The sequence below is a fragment of the Oryctolagus cuniculus genome, chromosome 17, assembly GCF_051225735.1.
Source record: "Oryctolagus cuniculus isolate XC-2025 breed Fujian yellow rabbit chromosome 17, ASM5122573v1, whole genome shotgun sequence".
NCBI lineage: Eukaryota > Metazoa > Chordata > Mammalia > Lagomorpha > Leporidae > Oryctolagus > Oryctolagus cuniculus.
The window spans coordinates 36503248-36524447 of NC_142883.1; the positions used below are offsets into that span (position 1 = coordinate 36503248).

General features: G+C 39.5%; 1 protein-coding gene and 1 pseudogene across 17 annotated transcripts in view; one reads left to right on the plus strand and one right to left on the minus strand.

Moving 5' to 3' along the window:
- BCAS3 (BCAS3 microtubule associated cell migration factor) overlaps window positions 1-21200 on the minus strand; it is a 611182-nt gene that overhangs the window by 484207 nt on the left and 105775 nt on the right. The gene's annotated exons all lie outside the window — the stretch shown is intronic.
- LOC103351529 (eukaryotic initiation factor 4A-I pseudogene) lies at window positions 1221-12777 on the plus strand (annotated as a pseudogene).

A 21200-nucleotide genomic window follows, 5' to 3' on the forward strand; every position in this document is an offset into this window, starting at 1 on the left:
TTATTCTACTGAGTAATATGTACCCAGTGCTCCTTCATGCTCTTTTCATAACGATACATTTCTTCTTAGCAAGAAATAATATTGCACCTAGGTTTATTTATACACACACACGGGGAAGGACATCTTGACTGCATTCCAATAATAAACAAAGCTTCTATACGAACATCTCATGCAGGTTTTTATGGGGACTGAAGTTTTAACACATTGAGGTAAATACTAATAAGGGTGACTTCCTGATCTTACGGTGTATGTATGGTTGGCCTTCCAAAATGGCTGCACCACTGTACACTCCCAATAGCAAAGGAGGACATTCCTATTGCTGCACATCACTTCTGGCATCTGTTGTTGCTAGTGTTTTGGATTTTAGCCCTTTCAAAATGTGACATTTCATCGCTGGTTTCCAATTCCTTGATAACATGCTGTTAGTCGTCTTTTCTTTCTAATTTACTTGAGATGCAAAGAGACAGAGAGAGCTCTCATCCACTGGTCCACTCACCAAATCCAGCAGCCTCAAGTAGAGGGGATGAAGCTGACAGCTGAGAACTCATCCAGCTCTCCTCCATGGGTACCCAGAGCCAGAGACAGCAACTAAACCCAGGTACTTCGATGTGGGATATGGACACTAACTGATAAGCTAAAAGCCTGCCCCTGGACATTTTTTGATCTGCTGATATGCCATACAATATATCTTCTTTAGTGAGGTGGGTGTTCAGGGATTTTTCCCACTTCTAAATCAGGTTATTAATTTTCTTATTGCTGTTTTAGAGTTCTTTGTATGTTCTAGAAAATTATCCTTCTCAGATATGTCTGCATCACACACTTTCTCCTATTCTGCAGCTTGTCCAATCATTTCTTTAAAATTTCTCAAGCAGCCAAAAGAAACACAGCAATCTTAAATGCATGCTGCTAAGTAAAACAACTCAATCAGAAAAGACTATATTTTGTGTGTGTGTGTGTGTGTGTGTGGAGAGAGAGAGAGAGAGAGAGAGAGAGACTAAATGAGAAACACAGTAAAGAAATCAAGGATACAGAGAGGGAAAGGGGGATGCATAGGTGAAGTAAAGCAATTATTCACAGCATGTGAACTATTCTGTATGATACTGCAATGGTGTATGTATGGCACTATACATTTCTCATAAAACACAACTCAGTAAGGAAATCCTAATATTAACTATGGATGCTAGTTGTATCAATGCTGGCTCAGCAATCATAATGCAACAATGAGACAGGTACACGGAAGCATCAAATTTGACTGTGGAAGAGTAAGGGGATATATGGGAACATTCTGTACTTACTGCTCAATTTTTCTGTACACTTAAGACTATTCTAAAAAACAAAGTACATTAACATTAAAAACAACTTGTGAAAATTATTGATTTTGATTTATCAGTTTAAAATATAACTTAAGGAGCCAATGTTATGACACAATGGCTTAAAACACCACCTGTGACTACGGCATCCCATATCAGAGTGCTGGTTCAAGTCCAGGCTACTCTTATTCCAATCCAGTTCCCTGCTAATATACCTGGGAAGGCAGAGGAGAGGAATCCAAATACTTAGGGCCAGGCCATTCATGTAGGAGACCCAGATGGAATTTCAGACTCCTAGTTTGGCCTGGCCCAGTCCTGGCCATCGTGGCCATTTGGGGAGTGAAACAGCAATGGAAGATCTCTTCCCAACCCATCCTCTTACTGAAAAATCCTGCCTCAATGCTGCAGCATTGATCTATTCTGATGGTTTCCAGACAACTTGCCAGGCTGTTCTATTTCTTACTTGTCAGCTCTAAAATCACATAAGCCAGTTCCTTAAAAATGAGGCTTGTCTATGTTATAACCTGTGTGTCTATATTATAACCTGTGTGTCTAAGTGTGTATAAACTGAGTGGAATACAAGGAAGACATAATACAAAACTCAAGCCCATGGACATGCAACAGCTCAAAAAAAAAAAAAAAAAAAAAAAACCAACCAACTAAAAAGACCCTGAGACTGTACCTCTGACTCATCAGAAGCAGGAGGTGAGGAGGTGAAGACTAAGGCAGAGCTGGAGATGGCATCATGACATATTTAAGAACTACACAAGCTCAAAGCTAATCTACAAATATCTGACCACCACCATTCAAGAAAACCCCTGAATGTCACTGTCTGATTGCTGAGATAATGAAAGAAACTTTTACCTGTTCATACATGACGACAAACACAGATAAGGCGCTCTCATGATGGGGCAGGTTAAGCCTCTGCCTGCAACACTGGCATCCCACAGGAGTACCAGTTAGAGTCTTGGCTGCATCACTTTCAGTTCAGCCCCCCGATAATGTACCAGGAAAAGCAGTGGAAGATGGCCCAAGTGCCTGGGCTCCTTCCACCCATGTAAGAGATTGACTTGGAGTTCCAGGTTCCTGGATTTAACCTGGTCCAGTCCTGGCTGTGTTAGCCTTTTGGAAGTAAACTAGTGGATGGAAAATGTCTTTTACTCTGTCTCACCCTCTATTTCTGTAACTTTGCCTTTCAAATAAATAAATTAAAAAAAAAAACTAGAAAAAAAAGCCCACAGTTTTGCAGAAACAGTTTATAAAAGTTGCTCAACAATGGCTGATTGCAGACCTCATCAAGCAATAACAGAAAACTCTTGTGAGAGGAGAGACTCTTAGGTCTGAATTGCTATTTTATAACTTACATAGTGACTGTTCAACACCAAATTATAAGGCATATAGGAAAGTGTGACCCATTCACAGGATAAAATAAATCAAGAGAAACTTCCACTAACAAAACCCAAGCATTGTATTTTCTATACAAAAATTTAAAAATTTGATTAATATTGATCAAAGAGCTAAAAGAAGCTACAGATATACAACTAAAGGAAACCAGGGTAGCAGGTAATAATCAAATTGAGAATTTCAATGAAGAGCTAGAAAGTATAAAAAAGGATCCAAATAAAAACTTAGGAATTGAGCATAACTGAAGTGAAAAATTCACTTCACTGAATAGAAACAAGAATCAAGCAGGGGCAAGCTTTAGGGACACTGGCATCCCATATCAGAGTTCCTGAGTTTGAATCTTAGTTTCACTCCCAACTCCAGCTTCTTACTAATGAAGACCATGGGAAGCAGGTTGGTGGCACCAATAGTTGGACCCCAGTTACCCATGTAAGAATTCAGATTGAGTTCTCAGTTCCCAGATTCAGCCTGACTCACAGCTGTGCTGGGCACCTGGGGAGTGAATCAGTGGATGAAAGATCTCTGTCTGTCTTCCTCTCTGTCCCTGTGCCTTTCAAATAAGAACACTGGAATAATCCATCAGAGGAACGGAAGGAAAAGAGAATGACGAGTAAATACACACTCAAATCAAGTACTCCTAAATGACTGGAAAGAAGACCTGCTCACGAAAAGCAATATCCACGTACTTCTGAAGTGTGCATGAAACATTCTCCAGAATACATCATATGTTAGGGCACAAAACATGTTTCAATAAACTTTAAAGCACTGAAAACAATCTCTCTAACCATAAGGAAATGAAATTATCAATCAAAAACAGAAGGAAACCTGTAAAATCACAAATATGTAGAATTAGGTAACACTCTCATAAACATTCAACAGGTCAAAGAAAAATCACATGGGAAATTAGAAAATATTTTGTAACAAATGAAATCTAAAACACACCATACCCAAATTTATGAGATGTAGCAAAAGCAGTGCTCAAAGAGAATGTATAGCTACAAATGCCACCATAAGTCCTATACAAGCGGAAGGAAATAATTCATAAACATTGTATGTAGTAGAAGCAGGCACTGGGCATAGCATTACTCTACTTAAGATGTCTTCATCCCACATTACAGTGCCTGGATTAGATATCTACATATAGCTCCTGACTCCAGCTTCCTGATAATGCAAACCCTTGGAGGCAGCAATGATGGCTCAAGAAATTGAGTTCCTGCCACCCACACAGGAAATGTGGCATCATGAATCCTGGCTTCTGCCCCAGGTGGGGGTCACTCTGAACATTTGGGGAGTACACCAGCAAACGGGAGCTCTGTCTCTCCACACCTCTCAGATAAATTTTAACAAAAAAAAATTTTTAAAGAATTCTCTAGTTTTATTCAAAAAGCAAAGTGACAGAGAGAAGGGGGGAGAGAGAGAGAGAAAGAAACCTTCCACCAGCGCCGCAGCTCACTAGGCTAATCCTCCGCCTTGTGGCGCCGGCACACCAGGTTCTAGTCCCGGTCGGGGTGCCGGATTCTGTCCCGGTTGCCCCTCTTCCAGGCCAGCTCTCTGCTGTGGCCAGGGAGTGCAGTGGAGGATGGCCCAAGTGCTTGGGCCCTGCACCCCATGGGAAACCAGGATAAGTACCTGGCTCCTGCCATCGGATCAGCGCGGTGCGCCGGCCGCGGCGGCCATTGGAGGGTGAACCAACGGCAAAGGGAGACCTTTCTCTCTGTCTCTCTCTCTCATTGTCCACTCTGCCTGTCAAAAAAAAAAAAAAAAAAAAAAAAAAAAAAAAAAAAAACCTTTTTTACTCCCTGAAGTCCTGCAGCAGCCAGAACTGGGCCAGGCTGAAGCCATGGGCCATGCTGAAGCCAGCAGCTTCACCTGGGACTCCCATGTAGGTGGCAGAAAACCAAATACTTGGGCCATCATCTGCTACCTTCCCATGCATATTGGCAGAAAACTAGATTGGAAGCAGAGGAGCTATGACTGGAACTGTGCTGACAATTCTACTGCAGCATTTGAAAGGCAAAGGTGAGGCATCTCCATGGACTACTGAATCACAAAAACTATTTCAGTGTTCTAAATCTGTGCTAATTTGTTACAAATAATAAATAATCAATTCATTTAGATTCAATACAATCCCAGTGGAATATGATGATGAAGGGCTCTTTTACAGTACATAATAAAGTTTATGTCCTTCTACCACAATAGTACTTCAAAACAAAAGGTTGCTTAATCAATAACTAGAGTTAGCAAAATAATGATTTCATTTATACATGCTATATTAATCAACCAAAACAATTCCACTTGTATGTATTTAAGTAGATTTTTAATTTTAGCAATACAATCTATCCTGAAACAAATTGAACTAAATGAGCCTCCATTATTCAAGTTTTTCCATAAAACATTAACTGTTTGGTATCCTAACTCAGTTTTATTTTGACAACGGAAACTGTTTCCAAAATAGTAAAATGGAGACATTCCTGAGTAATAAGTAATTTTAATCATTTATTTATTTTTATTTTTTTGACAGGCAGAGTGAACAGTGAGAGAGAGACACAGAGAGAAAGGTCTTCTTTGCCGTTGGTTCACCCTCCAATGGCCGCCGCGGCCAGTGTGCTGTGGCCGGCGCACCGCGCTGATCCGATGGCAGGAGCCAGGTGCTTCTCCTGGTCTCCCATGGGGTGCAGGGCCCAAGCACTTGGGCCATCCTCCACTGCACTCTCTGGCCACAGCAGAGAGCTGGCCTGGAAGAGGGGCAACCGGGACAGAATCCGGCATCCGACCGGGACTAGAACCCAGTGTGCCAGCGCCACAGGTGGAGGATTAGCCTAGTGAGCCGCGACGCCGGCCAATCATTTTTTTTTTTTTTTTTTACTTTTTAGTTATATCAGGAATTCACTCTTAATGAATTGAGGTTTAACCAATTAAAAGTTTGACCAAGGTACAGTGTTGTAGCATAGTGGGTAAAGCTGCCACCGCTGGCACCAGCATCCCATATGGGCACTGGTTCAAATCCCAGCTGCTCCACTTCCAATCTAACTCCCTGCTAATGTGCCCAGGGAAAGCAGAGGAAGACAGCCCAAGAACTTGGGCCCCTGCACCTACATGAAAGACCTGGAAGCCAAGAGCTTCTGACTTTGGCCTGGCCCAGCCCTAACTGTTGCAGTTATCTGGGGAGTGCACGAGCAGATGGAAGACCTCTCTCTCTGCATTTCTTTCCCTCCCTCCCTCCCTCCCTCCCCCCCCTTCCTTTGTAATTCTGCCTTTAAAATAAAGAAGTCTTTTTTTAAAAAAAATGTTTGATCAAATGTACACAACCACATCATTGTTTCAGTGACTAAGAGAATTCTCAAACCTTAACACTGGAATCTTCTTTTACAAAATACTACTACATGTGTTATAACTATGGGGAAACATCTGACAGTCTTGTTTCACATTTAACAATTTTTACTTACAGAAAAAGTAAAGAATGCAGTGACGCCTAGTCAAATGAACCTCAGAGCCAAAGTAGGTCAACAGATTAGAAGTAACTAAGAATTTTAGATATGAACCTTTACAGATTCCTCTGTAATGATATTATTGCATAGAAGAAACACTATTCCATTTTTCTTTGTCACTCACTAGGTTTTTAACACCTACAGAATGAAGAACAAGCTAGGTGCCTTGGGCTTTTTGTGCAGTTGAAATGTGAAGTTGGATATTTCAGCATTTTTAAAATAAATAATGAATAAAAGAAAGAAAATGGTAAACTCATACTATAAGACTGAAATTTACACATCACCTGAAAATGATATAGTATATGGATGCAAAAAGATCATCCTTGCTTGATGTAAAAGAATAACACATGATGCAGTATTAAATTCAATTTCTATACCCAATTTTTTAGAAATCCCTAAAAAGCTTAAATTTTGTTTATCATGCTATATTTAATTATTTGAAATAGTATGTTTTCTCTTACATTTGAGTATTTTATTAGATCCATAGACACATCTTAACCTGGACAATGTTTTCAAAATAGTGGATTTTTTAAATGGAATACACTGAACATCACTTTAAAGCAATGTGAAATATGGCTTTTATGATTTTAAAATTCTAAACATTAATACCATTTTACTTTACAATGAGTTTTATTATTTTCATTCATTATATTTAACAGATTGAAACAAACTTAGGAAAACTCAAAGAAAGTATTTGAGAAAATGACATTTTCCAAGAATGTGCATGTATATGTGAAACACAAAATAGCAAAGACATTTAAATCTACCACAAATTGTAAGAAGCATGGAAACACTTATATTTAAATGGAAAAAAGCTGTGCAACCTTCAACATGTGTTACTGAATCTAATCCCTTAAATATAAGAGGAAAATTTTTGATAGTATTACATTATTTTTATTCTCATTCAACTCCCAAAGAACATAAGCCAGTTGGTCTCACTTTTTATCAAGTAATTAAAAAGAAAAGGTAAAGAAAATGGAAACAACCATATTAAAAGCTAAATTTGTGATTAGCATAGTTAATAACTTTTATCCTGCATTTTTTTCTGCTGCAGAGTTCAGAATAAACACTGGATAATTAAACCTTCCAATTCTCCCCACAAACTGAGAAAATGTTATTAATAGTGCTTTTATTTGGGGCAGAACAAAGCAGGACAAGGTTACCAATATCTACCCACAAAAACAGGAGGTAAAGTTAGAACCATGGTTGGAATCACAAATTCTTCAACAGCAACTTCAAATATGATACATTCTATTCTATTGAAAAAAGTTCTATTTGCCACTAAATGTGAAATGTTAGAATATTTTCTACTTTTAAGGAGCTTTTAAAATAATTACAGGTAGGACACACCTAATCCAAAAATCCAAAATCAGACGTGCTCCAGAATGTGAAACATGTTTAACAGTGACATGATGCCACCAGTGGAAAATTTCACACCTGACCTTATAGCATATGTTGCAGTCAAAACACAGGAACACTATAAATATTCTATACAGGGTACACATTTTATGATGCAAGCTAAGACATCTATATCCTATATCAGAGTGCCCAAATTCAACTCCTAGCCATGGCTCCTGATTCCAGCTTCCTAATAATGCAGACCCTAGAAGGCAGCAGCAGTGACTCAAGTAGGTGAGTTTCTGGCACTCAGATGAAAGGAGTGAACTGGATTCCTGACTTCACGCCCCAACCTCCAGCAATTATGGTATCTGGGGAGTAGTTCAGTACATGACAGCTTGAGTGTAAACTCTCTCTCTCTCTGTACAACTCAAATAAATTTATTTTTTTAAATAACTGTACAGTGGCAGGCACTGTGGCACAGTGGGTTAAAGTCCCAGCATGAGCATTGGTATCCCTTACGGGCACCAGTTCAAGTCCCAGCTGCTCCTCTTCTGATCCAGTTCTCTGCTACGGCCTGGAAAAGCAGTGGAAGATGACCCAAGTCCTTGGGTCCCTGCACTCATGTAGAGACCTGGAAGAAGCTCCTGGCTCCTGGCTTTGGATCAGCTCAGCTCTGGCTGTTGCAGTCATTTGGGGAGTGAACTAGAGGAATCGAAGACTCTCTCTCTGTCTTTACCTTTCTCTGTAACTCTTTCAAATAAATAATAAAAAATAAATCTTAAAAAAATTGTACAAAATTACATTCAGGTTATATAAATAAGTTGTGTATGGAAAATAAATTAATTTCATGTTTATACTTGGATCCCCTATCCAAAACATCTTATTAGGTATGGGCAGATATTCCAAAATCCATAAACTTCCAAAAACCTGAAGCACATCTGGTCCCAAGTATTTCAGATTAAGGATATTCAATCTGTTGTTCTTGTCAATTTTATTTATTCATTTGAGAAGGAGAGAAGAAGAGAGAAGACAGAAAAGAGACAGAGCTCTGATTTGCTTCTTCACTACCCAAATGCCCACAGTGGCGCTCAGCTGAGGTCAAAGCCAAGAGCTAGGAACTTAAACCTATTCTTCCATATGGGTAGGAAGAATCCAGTTACTTGAATTATCAGTGTTGCCTCCCCAAGGTGTGCAGTAGCTAGAGGCAATAGCAGTAAGGAGGAATCAAACCCAGTTACTCCAATGTGGGATGCAGGTATCTTAACTAAACACGCCCTTCCTGCTTTGATTTTGTTTTTTAAAGATAGGAAATTAAATAATAATACAAAAATATGTTTAATATTCCACAATGAAAGGCAGTGCAATGTAAATTCAAATTATCAAAGAGCTGCTATAGGGAACTAGAACATAAATACACACATAATTTATTTTTTTAAAGATTTAATTTATTTATTTGAATGTCAGAGTTACAGAGAGAAGGAGAGACAAAGAGAGAGGTCTTCCATCCGCTGGTTCACTCCCCAGATGGCCACAACGGCCGGAGCTGTGCCGATATGGAGCCAGGAGCTTCTTCCGGGTCTCCCACGTGGGTGCAGGGGCCCAAGGACTTGGGCCATCTTCTACTGCTTTCCCAGGCCATAGCAGAGAGCTGGATCAGAAGAGGAACAGCTGGGACTAGAACCGGCACCCATACGGGATGCCAGCGCTTCAGGCCAGGGCTTTAACCCACTGTGCCACAGCGCCAGCCCCTACATACATAATTTATTAATGATACTACTTTCTACTGTACTTGTACAATCTTCCTCCAGTAAAAACCATGTATAAATACACCACTGATGAATAATCCCATATTGCTTCAAACCTTATTTAGGACCATTTTCAAAAATGTCAGGTATTGAAGTCAGCAAACTATTTTCCAAATGTGTCCCCATGCAATTTTTGTAAATAAGGTTTTATTGAAACATAGCTGCTTCATTAAAATATTTGAAGATTTCTCATGTTTATTTACTTATTTCAAAAGCAGAGTAACAAAGATAGAAGAGAGACAGAGATCTTCCATCAGCTGGTTCACTCGTCAAATGCCCCAACAGCCAGGAACAGGGCAGAAACCCAGGCACTTGAGCCACTATCTGCTGCTTCCCAGGTGCATTACCAGAAAGCTGGATCAGAAGCCGGAAGCAGCCAGGACTCAAATCACAAACCCCAGTGTAGCTTAAACTACCGTTCCACAACACCTGTCCTCCATAAATATTTCATAACTTTCTCCATCACATTACATTATTATGAATTTTCTGCTTATCCTGCCTCCCATGCCTTCTAATTTAATCATTAATTCTGTGACAAGCTTCTTGAATTTTTTTCCATCTATTTCTTTTTTAAAAAAAATGTATTTATTTATTTATTTGCAAGTCAGAGTTACACAGAGAGAGGAGAGGCAGAGAGGGAGAGAGAGAGAGAGATCTCCCATCTGCTGGTTCACTCCCCAATTGGCCACAATGGCCAGAGCTGGGCCGATCTGAGCCCAAGAGCCTGGAGCTTCCTCCAGGTCTCCCACATGGGTGCAGGGGCCCAAGGACTTGGGCCATCTTCACTGCCTTCCCAGGCCATAGGGGAGGAGAGCTGGATCAGAAGTGGAGCAGCCAGGTCTCGAACTAGCGCCCACATGGGATGCTGGCAGCTTTACCCACTATGTCACAGTGCCGGCCCCTCCATCTATTTCTTCCTACAGGTTCCATCTCTCCTATTAAGTCACTATGTCTGAGTTCTTGTATTTGTGGATTTCTGTAATAGAAAAAATAACCTTTTAAGACTAAATCATTTTGGGGCTGGTGCTGAGGCATAGTTGGTTAAGTTTCCACCTGCAGTGCCAGCATCCCATATGGGCACTGATGCAAGTCTAGTCCACTCCACTTCCAATCCAGCTCCCTTCTAATGGCCTGGGAAAGCAGTAGGTGACGACCCAAGTGCTTGTGCCCCTGCACCCATGTGAAAGATCCAGAAGTTCCTGACTCCTGGCTTTGGATTGGCACAGCTCCCACCATTGCAACCATATGGGGAGTGAATCAGTGAATGGAAGACCTCTCACTGTCTCTCCCTATCTCTCTCTATAACTCTGCCTCTCAAATAAATGAATCTTTGAAAGAAAGAGAGAGATAAAGAAAGATAGAACATTTAAGGAAAAAAGACTAAATTATTTTAAATTCTGAAATATCTGCCAGCGATTTTCAACTATGCCATCACAGCATTATTCTACTGACTGTTCTTGTCAATAACTCTTCATGAACTAGGATTTCCACTTGTCTTTTTTCTGAAAATCACCAAATTTACTGCTACAAAGTGTAAATAATACTATTTTATTATCATTTATTGACCATAAGATCTGAATGATGGCCCTTTTTTATTCTCCTGATATCAGTAATTTGTTTCTTCTGTTTTTCAAGCTAAAGCACTGTTATTTTAATGTAATCAGTTGACTTAATTGCATGAATGAACTGAAATACCTAGTAAACTGGGCACAGAAATATCTTCCAAGTCTCCAAGAAATCATCAAGTCTTATTTCCCAATAACACAAAGTACAAGTCTGTCATCCTTTTGAGCATCAGTAACCCTAAATGAAAATCCAGAATCTACCACTATCAAACAGGTAGATCAATGAACATGAAAAAGAATTAGATGCTTTGAGGGGAGTTTTCCCTACCGTGCAGGAGGGTGCCCAGCCCTAATCTGCCACAGGACGGGACAGAGACCCTGACTCAGTTTTAAAGTAACTTCAGAGTGTCTTTTGGCAACTGGTGGGAGTTAGATTTGGGACTGAGTGCTGATGGCATCATGCTTGCCCGGCTGCTGACAGAGCCTGACTGTCAGCTGTCTGACGTGCTTCAATCACGCAGGGCACAAAATCCATTCTTTGAATCAACAGATCCAGAGACAATGGCCCCTATGGGATAGAGCCCTAAGGTATCATCAAGAGTAACTGAAGTGAAGACCATTGACAGCTTTGATGACATGAACCTCTCTGAGTCCCTCCTTCATGGCATCTACGCCTATGGTTTTCAGAAGCACTCTGCCATCCAGCAGCATGCCATTCTGCCTTGTAGCAAGGGTTATAATGGGATTGCTCAAGCCCAATCTGGGACTTGGAAAATGGCCACATTTGCCATATCAATTCTACAGCAGATTGAATTGGATCTGAAGGCCACCCAGGCCTAGGTACTAGCATCCACACAGGAACTGGCCCAACAGATACAAAAGGTGGTCATGACATTAGGAGATTACATGGGTGCATCCTGTCACACCTGCACTGGGGGCACCAACATTCATGCTGAGCTGCAGAAACTGCAAATGGAAGTTCCCCATATCATTGTGGGCACCCCTGGCCACTTATTCGACATGCTTAACTGGAGATACCTGTCTCCCAAATACATCAAGATGTCTGTACTGGATGAAGCTGATGAAATGTTAAGCCGTGGATTCAAGGAACAGATCTATGACATCTTCTAAAAGCTCAACAGCAGCACCAGGTGGTTTTGATGTCAGCTACAATGCCTTCCGATGTGTTCGAGGTGACCAAGAAGTTCACGGGGGACCCCATCTGGATTCTTGACAAGAAGGAAGAGTTGACCCTGGAGGATATCTGCCAGTTCTACATCAACGTGGAACGCAAGGAGTGGAAGCTGGACACACTGTGTGGCTTGTGTGAAACCCTGACCATAACCCAGCCTGTCGTCTTCATCAATACCCGAAGGAATGTCAAGAAGCTCACTGAGAAGATGCACGCCCAGACCTCACTGTCTCTGCCATGCTTGGAGATACGGAGCAAAAGGAGTGCGATGCGAGCATGAGGGAGTTCCGTTCTGGCTCTAGCCGAGTACTGATTACCACTGACCTGCTGGCCAGAGGCATTGATGTGCAACAGGTTTCTGCAGTCATCAACTATGACCTTCCCACTGACAGGGAAAACTATATTCACAGAACTGGCCACAGTGGGCGTTTTGGTTGTAAGAGAGTGGCTATTAACAAGGTGACAGAAGACAGGCAGACTCTTAGACACTGAGACTTTCTACTACACCTCCATTGAGGAGATGCCCCTCATTGTTGATGACCTCATCTGAGAGGGGCGTCTTGCCACCTAGCCCCAGCTGGGGTTCATTCCTGGGGGGCTGAGGAGCAGCATGAAGAGGGAGGGAAGGAAGCCAAGGGATGGACATTTTGTCATTTTTTTTCTTTGAATAAATGTTACTTTTTGAGGCAAAAGAAGAAACCGGGAACATTTTGGAACTCCTTTTCTTTGGGGCTGTCTCTTGCCCCAGGCGCCATCTCCGCCCCACCCCCACCCCCCCAAAAAAAACAGGGACTGAAACAAGTCATTCAACCTCACGTGCCAGACCAAATATGCAGGGAGCAGCACCTAGTGAGGTTGCCCAGTTATTAAGCCCAGCTCAGGGAGCAGGGAAGAGAAAATGGTAGCCATTTTTACATTGTTTTATATAGTATTTATTGATTCAGAAAGCTAACACAAAATTCTGAATAAAATGACTTGGAAACTGCCACAAAAAAAAGAAAGAAAGAAAGAAAAGGAAAAGAATTAGCACATATTTAAAACCTCTCAGGGCTGGTGCCGGCTCAATAGGCTAATCCTCCACCTGCGGCACCGGCACCCCGGGGTTCTAGTCCCGGTCAGGGCACCAAATTCTGTCCCAGTCGCTCCTCTTCCTGTTCAGCTCTCTGTTGTGGCCCGGGAGTGCAGTGGAGGATGGGCCAAGTCCTTGGGCCCTGCACCTGCATGAGAGACCAGGAGAAGCACCTGGCTCCTGGCTTTGGATCAGCACAGTGTGCTGGCCACGGCAGCCACTGGGGGATGAACCAACGGAAAAAGGAAGACCTTTCTCTCTCTCTCTCTCTCTCTCACTCTCTCTCTCTCTCTCACTGTCCACTCTGCCTGTCCAAAAAAATTAATTAATTAAATAAAATAAAATAAACCTCTCTGAGACAATGATTTCATTTCCTTTGGACATATACCCATTTGTGGCATTACTGAATCATATTATAGTTCTACTTCTTTTCTCTTTCCTTTGAGGAACTCTCACACAATCCCTGTATCAATTTACATTGCCAGGCCGGCGCCACGGCACAGTAGGTTAATCCTCCGCCTGCTGTGCTGTCATCCCATATGGGTGCCAGTTCTAGTCTTGTCTGCTCCTCTTCCAATCCAGCTCTCTGCTGTGGCATGGGAAAGCAGTGGAAGATGGCCCAAGTGCTTGGGCCCCTGCACCTGCATGGGAGACCTAGAGGAGGCTCCTGGCTCCTGGCTTCGGATCGGCACTGTTGCAGCTAATTGGGGAGTGAACTAGCAGATGGAAAAATTCTCTCCTTCTCTCTACCTCTCCTTCTCTCTGTGTAGCTGTGTAACTCTGACTTTCAAATAAATAAATCTTAAAAAAAAAAAAATTACATTGCCACCAACAATGTGCAAGGGTTCCTTTTTCTACAAATACTTACTAGCACTTGTTATCTTTTGTCATTTTGATAATGCACAAGCTTCCTGAGGTTAGGTGACATCTCACACAGTGAGAGTCAGGGAGAAACAGAAAGACCAAAAGCAGGAGCCAGAATTCAACACAGGTCTCTCACATGGGTGACAGTCACCCTACAACTTGAGTCATCACGTGCTGCCTTCCAGGGTGAATATCACTAAAAAGCTAGAGCAGGGAGCGGAGCCAAGATCCAAACACGGGCACTCCAATACAAAATGTGATTCTCCCAATCAACAGTCTGAACTATCAGGCCGAATACCCACCCACTCTGTGATTTAGATCCATATTCCCCTGATCTTTTTTTTAAAGTAGGAGAAAAAATTTTAAATATGTTCACCAAAAAGAAATGATAAACGTTTGAGGAAACAGATATGTTTACCCTGATTTGAGCATTATGCAATATATACATGAATTGAAACTGTTAGTAAAATGGCGCAGTCCCGACACCATCCCAGGCTCTAGCTCCCCAACCCCCGACATTGCTGGAAGCCAGGTAGCCACATGGCCCAACCACTGGTGTCAGCCCTACCCCCATCCTAATGGGATTCGCTGCTCCTACTTCCTGGCCCGCCCCTGGCAAAGTTTTAAAAGGACCTGTTCCTGAACACGTGGCTCTCTCTTTCCCTCTTCGCTCCTTCCCCTCAGTCTGTCAGGTCTCCCCCATTAAGACCTTTCCCCTATGCTGGTGTTTGGTGTATGTTGTGGCAGCCTTACAGAAACATCACAGGTTACCTCTTGAATACGTATAATTTTTGTATGTCCATTGAAAACAATTGGTTTTAAGCAGACCAATGATATATAATTAAATTGCACTACTGTAACTCTTCTACATCATCTAACACTTTCACTGAGCAGCATACAATTGTGATTGAATTATTATAGTTGATACCATAGCATGCAGGAAGTATTTTACTTTTTCTGATCATTTCAAACAAATACAAGGACAGGGCTCCTTATGAAAACGTTACATGAGAACTCTTAATTCAATGTATGTGCAAGATTATTTTAAAATAACACTAATGATCCACATTAATGAAAATGTTCCTGCATTTCCAAGGGCAGTGACAGTCAAGTTGAAAGCAAACAAGTTTATTCTAAGAAGAAATGAACTGTCCAGTAATCCTCTGTGGATGTTTTCCATGTTTTCGTGAATATAAAGAATTCTTAACAAAGGAGCTAAACCAATCTAGTTGATTTCATCATATGTGCATTTCCCAAGTCTCAACAAAATAGAATTATAAAGGTGGGTGTTGGGAATAGCAGTTAAGATGCTACTTGGGATGTCCACAGATCTTTCAGAATGCCTCAGTTCAAGTCCTACCTCCACTCCTGACTCTAGCTCCTGCAGTGTGTAAGAGAATGGCAGGAAATGAGGGCTTCAGTAGTTGAATTCCTGCCATTCACATTAGAGACCTGGACTGAGTTCCCAACTCTTCACTCTGGCCTGGTCCAAACCAAGCTTTTGCAGAGATTTGGAGGGTGATTCATTGGGTGAATCTCTCTCTCTGCTTTTCAAAAACATAAAATTTAAATATAAAGATACTTATTATAAGAATTAAGTACTCTCTATCATAATATAATAATGGTTACATGTTCCTATACTTGGATCCAAATTCACAAAATGTGTACCACCAAGGGAGTCCTTATGTGAATTGTGGACACGGGGTGATAATGACATATCATGCATATATGACATATCATGTATATCATGACATACCATGATGTAGGATCAACAACTGTTAACAAATGCACACTACTAAAGCATGCTGACAATGGCAGAGGTTATACATGTATGGGAGGTGTATCAGATATCTCTGCACCTTCCACGAATTTGCTGTGACTCTAAAATTGCTCTTAAAAAAAGAATAAATGAACAAATGAATTCAAGACACATACTTGGCATAAATTTATTTCTAAAATAAACAATTCTAAAATGCTTGACATTCTACCTGTTGAGAATTGTACTTTTCCAGTAAGTTTTATATCTGCTGCTGCTGTAAAACTCTGTACTCTTATCAAAAAACTCCTGAACATTTGCACTTGTTAAGTATCAGCCACTGTTATGGAGGAGTTAACACGCATTCTTTCACGAAACCTTCACAATGTCTCTGCAAATTAGGTAACATTTTACAGAGGAATACTTTTCTTTTTAACTTTATGTTTACTATTCAGCAATAAAGATAAGGTATAACGTTTCTACCACTAGCAATAATTTTAGTTGTTTAACATGTGATATTTAAGTTGCTGATATTCATTTCCTAGTTGACTAGGAAAATGATTTACAAGACAGAAATGAACTTGCTTGAAAGAAGATTGAAGTTGCAACCTTGACTTCATTAGCATCATATTTCCCATATAATCAAAGAGAAAACTAATAAACCTGCCTCCCACATTCATGCAGTAGATACTATAATCAGCCATAATACACTTACAGTATATTGTTTGAAAGTAGTAACTCAATACTAAAAATCTCACCTTTTTTAAAGTCTCACATTGTAAATTCCTACGTAAAAGAAACTGACTTTAACATCAAAAATATTAACTGTTCACTATTTTATAACATGAAACACAGAAAGAACATCAAAATGATCATGGAGGCCAGCGCTACAGCTGACTTGGCTAATCCTCAGCCTGCAGCGCTGGCACCCTGGGTTCTAGTCCCAGTCGGGGTGCCAGATTCTGTCCTGGTCAATCCTCTTCCAGTCCAGCTCTCTGCTGTGGCCCGGGAGGGCAGTGGAGGATGGCCCAGGTGATTGGGCCCCTACACCCACGTGGGAGACCAGGAGGAAGCACCTGGCTCCTGGCTTCGGATCGGTGCAGCACTGGCCGTGGCGGCCATTTGGGGGGTGACCCAACGGAAAAAGGAAGACCTTTCTCTCTGTCTGTCTCTCTCACTGTTTAACTCTGCCTGTCAAAAAAAAAAAAATCATGGAAAATGCACACTATATTTTAATCCTACTTTTCCAAAAAATCTCTGGCAGTGGGATATAAAAGGACAAAGACAAAACATACAAATGAAAAACTTAAATTTAGGGCTACTAAACGCATTCGGATCTGGCTGAAAAGCCCATGAGAGTATTTCAGGAATGGAAAGCCAAGACACTATGGAAAAAAAAAAAAAAAACACCTAAATGAAAGAGCTCTGTGAGTGAGATCCCAGTGGAAAGAACAGGTCTTCAAAGAAGGAGGTACCTTTCTCTGAAGGGAGGAGAGAACCTCCACTTTGACTATGACCTTGTCTAAACAAGATAAGAGTCGGAGAACTCAGAAGGCTTCCATAGCCTTGGAATCTTATGACTGGAGCATAGGGAGATTACTGATGCTATAAACAGGAGTGTCAATTTGTAAAGTCAACAACAGGAGTCACTGTGCACTTACTCCTCATGTAGGATCTCTGTCCTTAATGTGCTGTACATTGAGATTTAATGCTATAACGAGTACTCAAACAGTATATTTCACTTTGTGTTTCTATGGGGGTACAAACTGTTGAAATCTTTACTTAATGTATACTAAACTGATCTTCTGTAAAAAAGAAATTATCAATTCCCAACTTGACTCTCACTGGGATTAAACATGACAATAGGTCTGATCTGATTTCATCATCATTTAAAAAATCATCTATTATTTTTCACTTTATGTTTCTGTGTGGGAGCAAACTGTTGAAATCTTTGCTTAATGTATACTAAACTGATCTTCTGTATATTAGGAGAATCGAAAATGAATCTTGATGTGAATGGAAGGGGAGAGGGAGTGGGAAAGGGGAGGGTTGCGGGTGGGAGGGACGGTATGGGGGGGAAGCCATTGTAATCCATAAGCCGTACTTTGGAAATTTATATTCATTAAATAAAAGTTAAAAAAAAATTTAGGGCTAGACATTCAGTGAAGCAGTTAACATGCAAATATCCCATATCAGAGTGCAAGGGTTTGAGCCAAGTCTTTGCTTCCAATTCCAGCTTCCTGGAATTACAGGAAGAGAGGGAGCATGTGATGGCTCAAGTACCTGGGTCTCTACCACCCACATGAGAGACCTGGATTGACTTCTCGACTCTTGACTTAAGCCAAGTCAAACCTGGCTACTGTGGGCATCTGGGGAGTAAACTAGTAGATGTAACATTTCTATCTGCCTCTCTGCCTTTTTTTTAATCTTTATTTACTTATTTGAAAGGCAGAGGTACAGAGAGGCAGAGACAGGCTGCTTTCTGTCTTTTAAATGAAGTGAAAATAAATAAAAATGTATCTTGGGAGAAATAAATTGAATTAAAAATTAAAATTTTACTTAATACTTAAGAAACATATTAAAGATCTCAAAAATCATGTAAAGTTACTTTTTGCTAATATTATATTATAAAGAACCTATAAAAATTAAGACTACACTAGGGAAAATTATGAGTTGGTTATACTAGAAGCAATAACACCAACAAAACAGCAAAACCTTGCATGGATTTCTTTCTCAAATAACAAGATAATTTATAACTTCTTATCAGTTATTATAAAGCAAGGAAATAATCATTTTACACATCAACAAATATCTGTAACCATAATTAACTAAATAAACAATGATACCAAAAACAACTGAAGTCTGGTTCTGCTCACAGAAAGTTGTGAATTACAAGTAAGCACAGAGACCAAAACACGCTACAATGTAGAAGCCCACACCTGCATGCATGATTCCAGTGTCAACTTAAAACTTTATAATCAGTGTACATGAAGTTTTACTATACACAAAAAATAGAAGCCACTTTATTAAGCATATCAAGAAACCTAAAGTTTATCGATCCTAAGATATATGGACAAACAGAAAAAGGCTAAAATTGGTAGACTGTACTTAAAATATACTTGTCCAAATCAAATAATAACCAGTTATAACAGAACAAGAAAATTTTTAGAAAAAAATGTAAAAAATGATTGTTCATCAATTACTTCCAATTTCAATACTTAAAATGTTTGTTCTGGTGGCCTATTATTCACTACATGGTCAATATACTTATTAATAAACTACTGAAATTTTCAAAACAGCTAAAAAGGCAAAAATTGACAAGTATTTGAAGTAATATGTTAATTAGCTTGATCTGGTCATATCACAATAGACATATACTTAGGTGTCACATTACACCCTAAAAATATATTAAATTATTTTACTAATTAGATTTAAGACATATAAAAAATTTAAAATGGTAACAGAACACCTAAGCATTCAACTTTTTCTTGACAGGGCAATGTAACATCCCATTCTAAACTAATACCACTTCTAATCTGCCCTGTTGCCAATGTACAGCTAATTTATTATTCTATATCACAATAGATATGTTTGAAAATTGCAAAGGATATTTAAATTTAGTTTACATAAATGTTTTCCCATTGTATAATTGTGGTGAAGTTACATCTGTATAATTTCTCTTTTCTGCAATATCAGAATTAGAAAAGGAGACTTTATTAAACACTTCTCATAATATGTACATGTTTTATAGCAAAGTATACATAAATTGCACCAAATTCCTGAAGCTAGATAAAGAAATAATTTTCAAGATTCATTGTTATTATTATAAAAGATTTTTTTGCCCATAAACAAAGTAAAATCTTTTCTAATTTGGCTTCCCATGTAAAGGCAGAACTGATGGAAAATCAAGGAGAGTCAAATCACAAAGAAAAAATGCTGTGGAATACATATCCTATATGTAATTATGAAATATGTACTACTTATATTCATATAGTCATAATAATATATTTGTATTCACATAAATATGTATTAAGAAGTACATAAGGTGTGAAAATATACAATAACCTTACCTTGATTACTATGCACCAAACAAAACTAATTTGTAACATAATCCTTAAATTTGGTTTAATCCAAAGAAACAGACCTCAGTCACAATTAAAAAATAAAACTACTATTTTATGAAGCAATGTCAAAGTATAAGTACACAGAATGTAACATACTAAGGTTATATTGAAGCAATTTGCAAACAGAGCTTAACTACAGCAAGGTACAAGTTACTGACTCAACTTTGAGTGAAATTAAGATGTCATTATAAGAAATAAAAACTATCTTTATTGCTTAGAATCAATGAAACATGCATTCTACCTTAAAAAAATTAAAGACACCTGGATAGGACACTTACATAAAATACTGCCAAAATAAATTTTTATCCAAATGAAATTATTATCATTTGCTATTAATGTTCCTCAATGATCAGTAAAGGGCTGGAACCGGAGGTACACATACACAGTACATAGGATTTTGATTCTCTTACGATAGAGTAGAGGTACTTATCCCATACACAGAAAAGAAAAACTGCTTTTAAAAGGAGAGGATGAAAAGCAGGTGGTTTAATGAGAACTTAACTAAAAAATGTGAACAAAGGGCCAGAAAGTTTAAGACAGAAAAAATGGAATGATGTAGAGTTTCAGAGAGATTAAAGGGAGACGTCTCTTAGACTGCAGTCTTGTTCAGAACAAGAACCTAAAATAGAAACTGGAAATTCCCATCTCTACTTCCAGGATCAATTTAATACTTATCAGTTTGACACTACAAGTCTTTAAAATTCATTTTGAAAAGTACATTCTAAAATCCAAATTCTCCTTTTAAAGAGTGTGTAGATTCTTTCTCAATTATTAAAAAGAACTTCTTTATATTTTCAACCTGATTTATAAATTAAAAGAGAAACTTTTTTTAAAAGGCACCCCCCAACACCAAAAAAAAAAAAAAAAAACCTACCTCAGGCAAGCCTCAGTTCACTGGATCTATGTCATATTGATTTATAACAGTTATTTCTTAGGGGGAAAAAAAGCACACACAGATGCAAACAATTACTCTATTTTTGTAGGCAACAAGTGAGGTGGGTGGTAACTGAGAAATTTTTTTAAAATCCTGTCACAATATTCTGCTTTTTCTTAAGAAACCCTCCTCACACAACAAACGTTTGCCACATCAGAGAATTTCCAGGGCCTGAAGCACCACTTTGATTCCAGACCGCTGCAGGCATTAGCAGGAGGTAATTAGGGTAAAAAGTTCAGCCACAGTTCCATGTCTAGAGTCCTGCCAGAAATAAATTTCCTCTCTAGTCACTGGTTTCTACTGTACCCTCCCTAAGAATCATATTGAAAACACATTTATCTTTGTAGA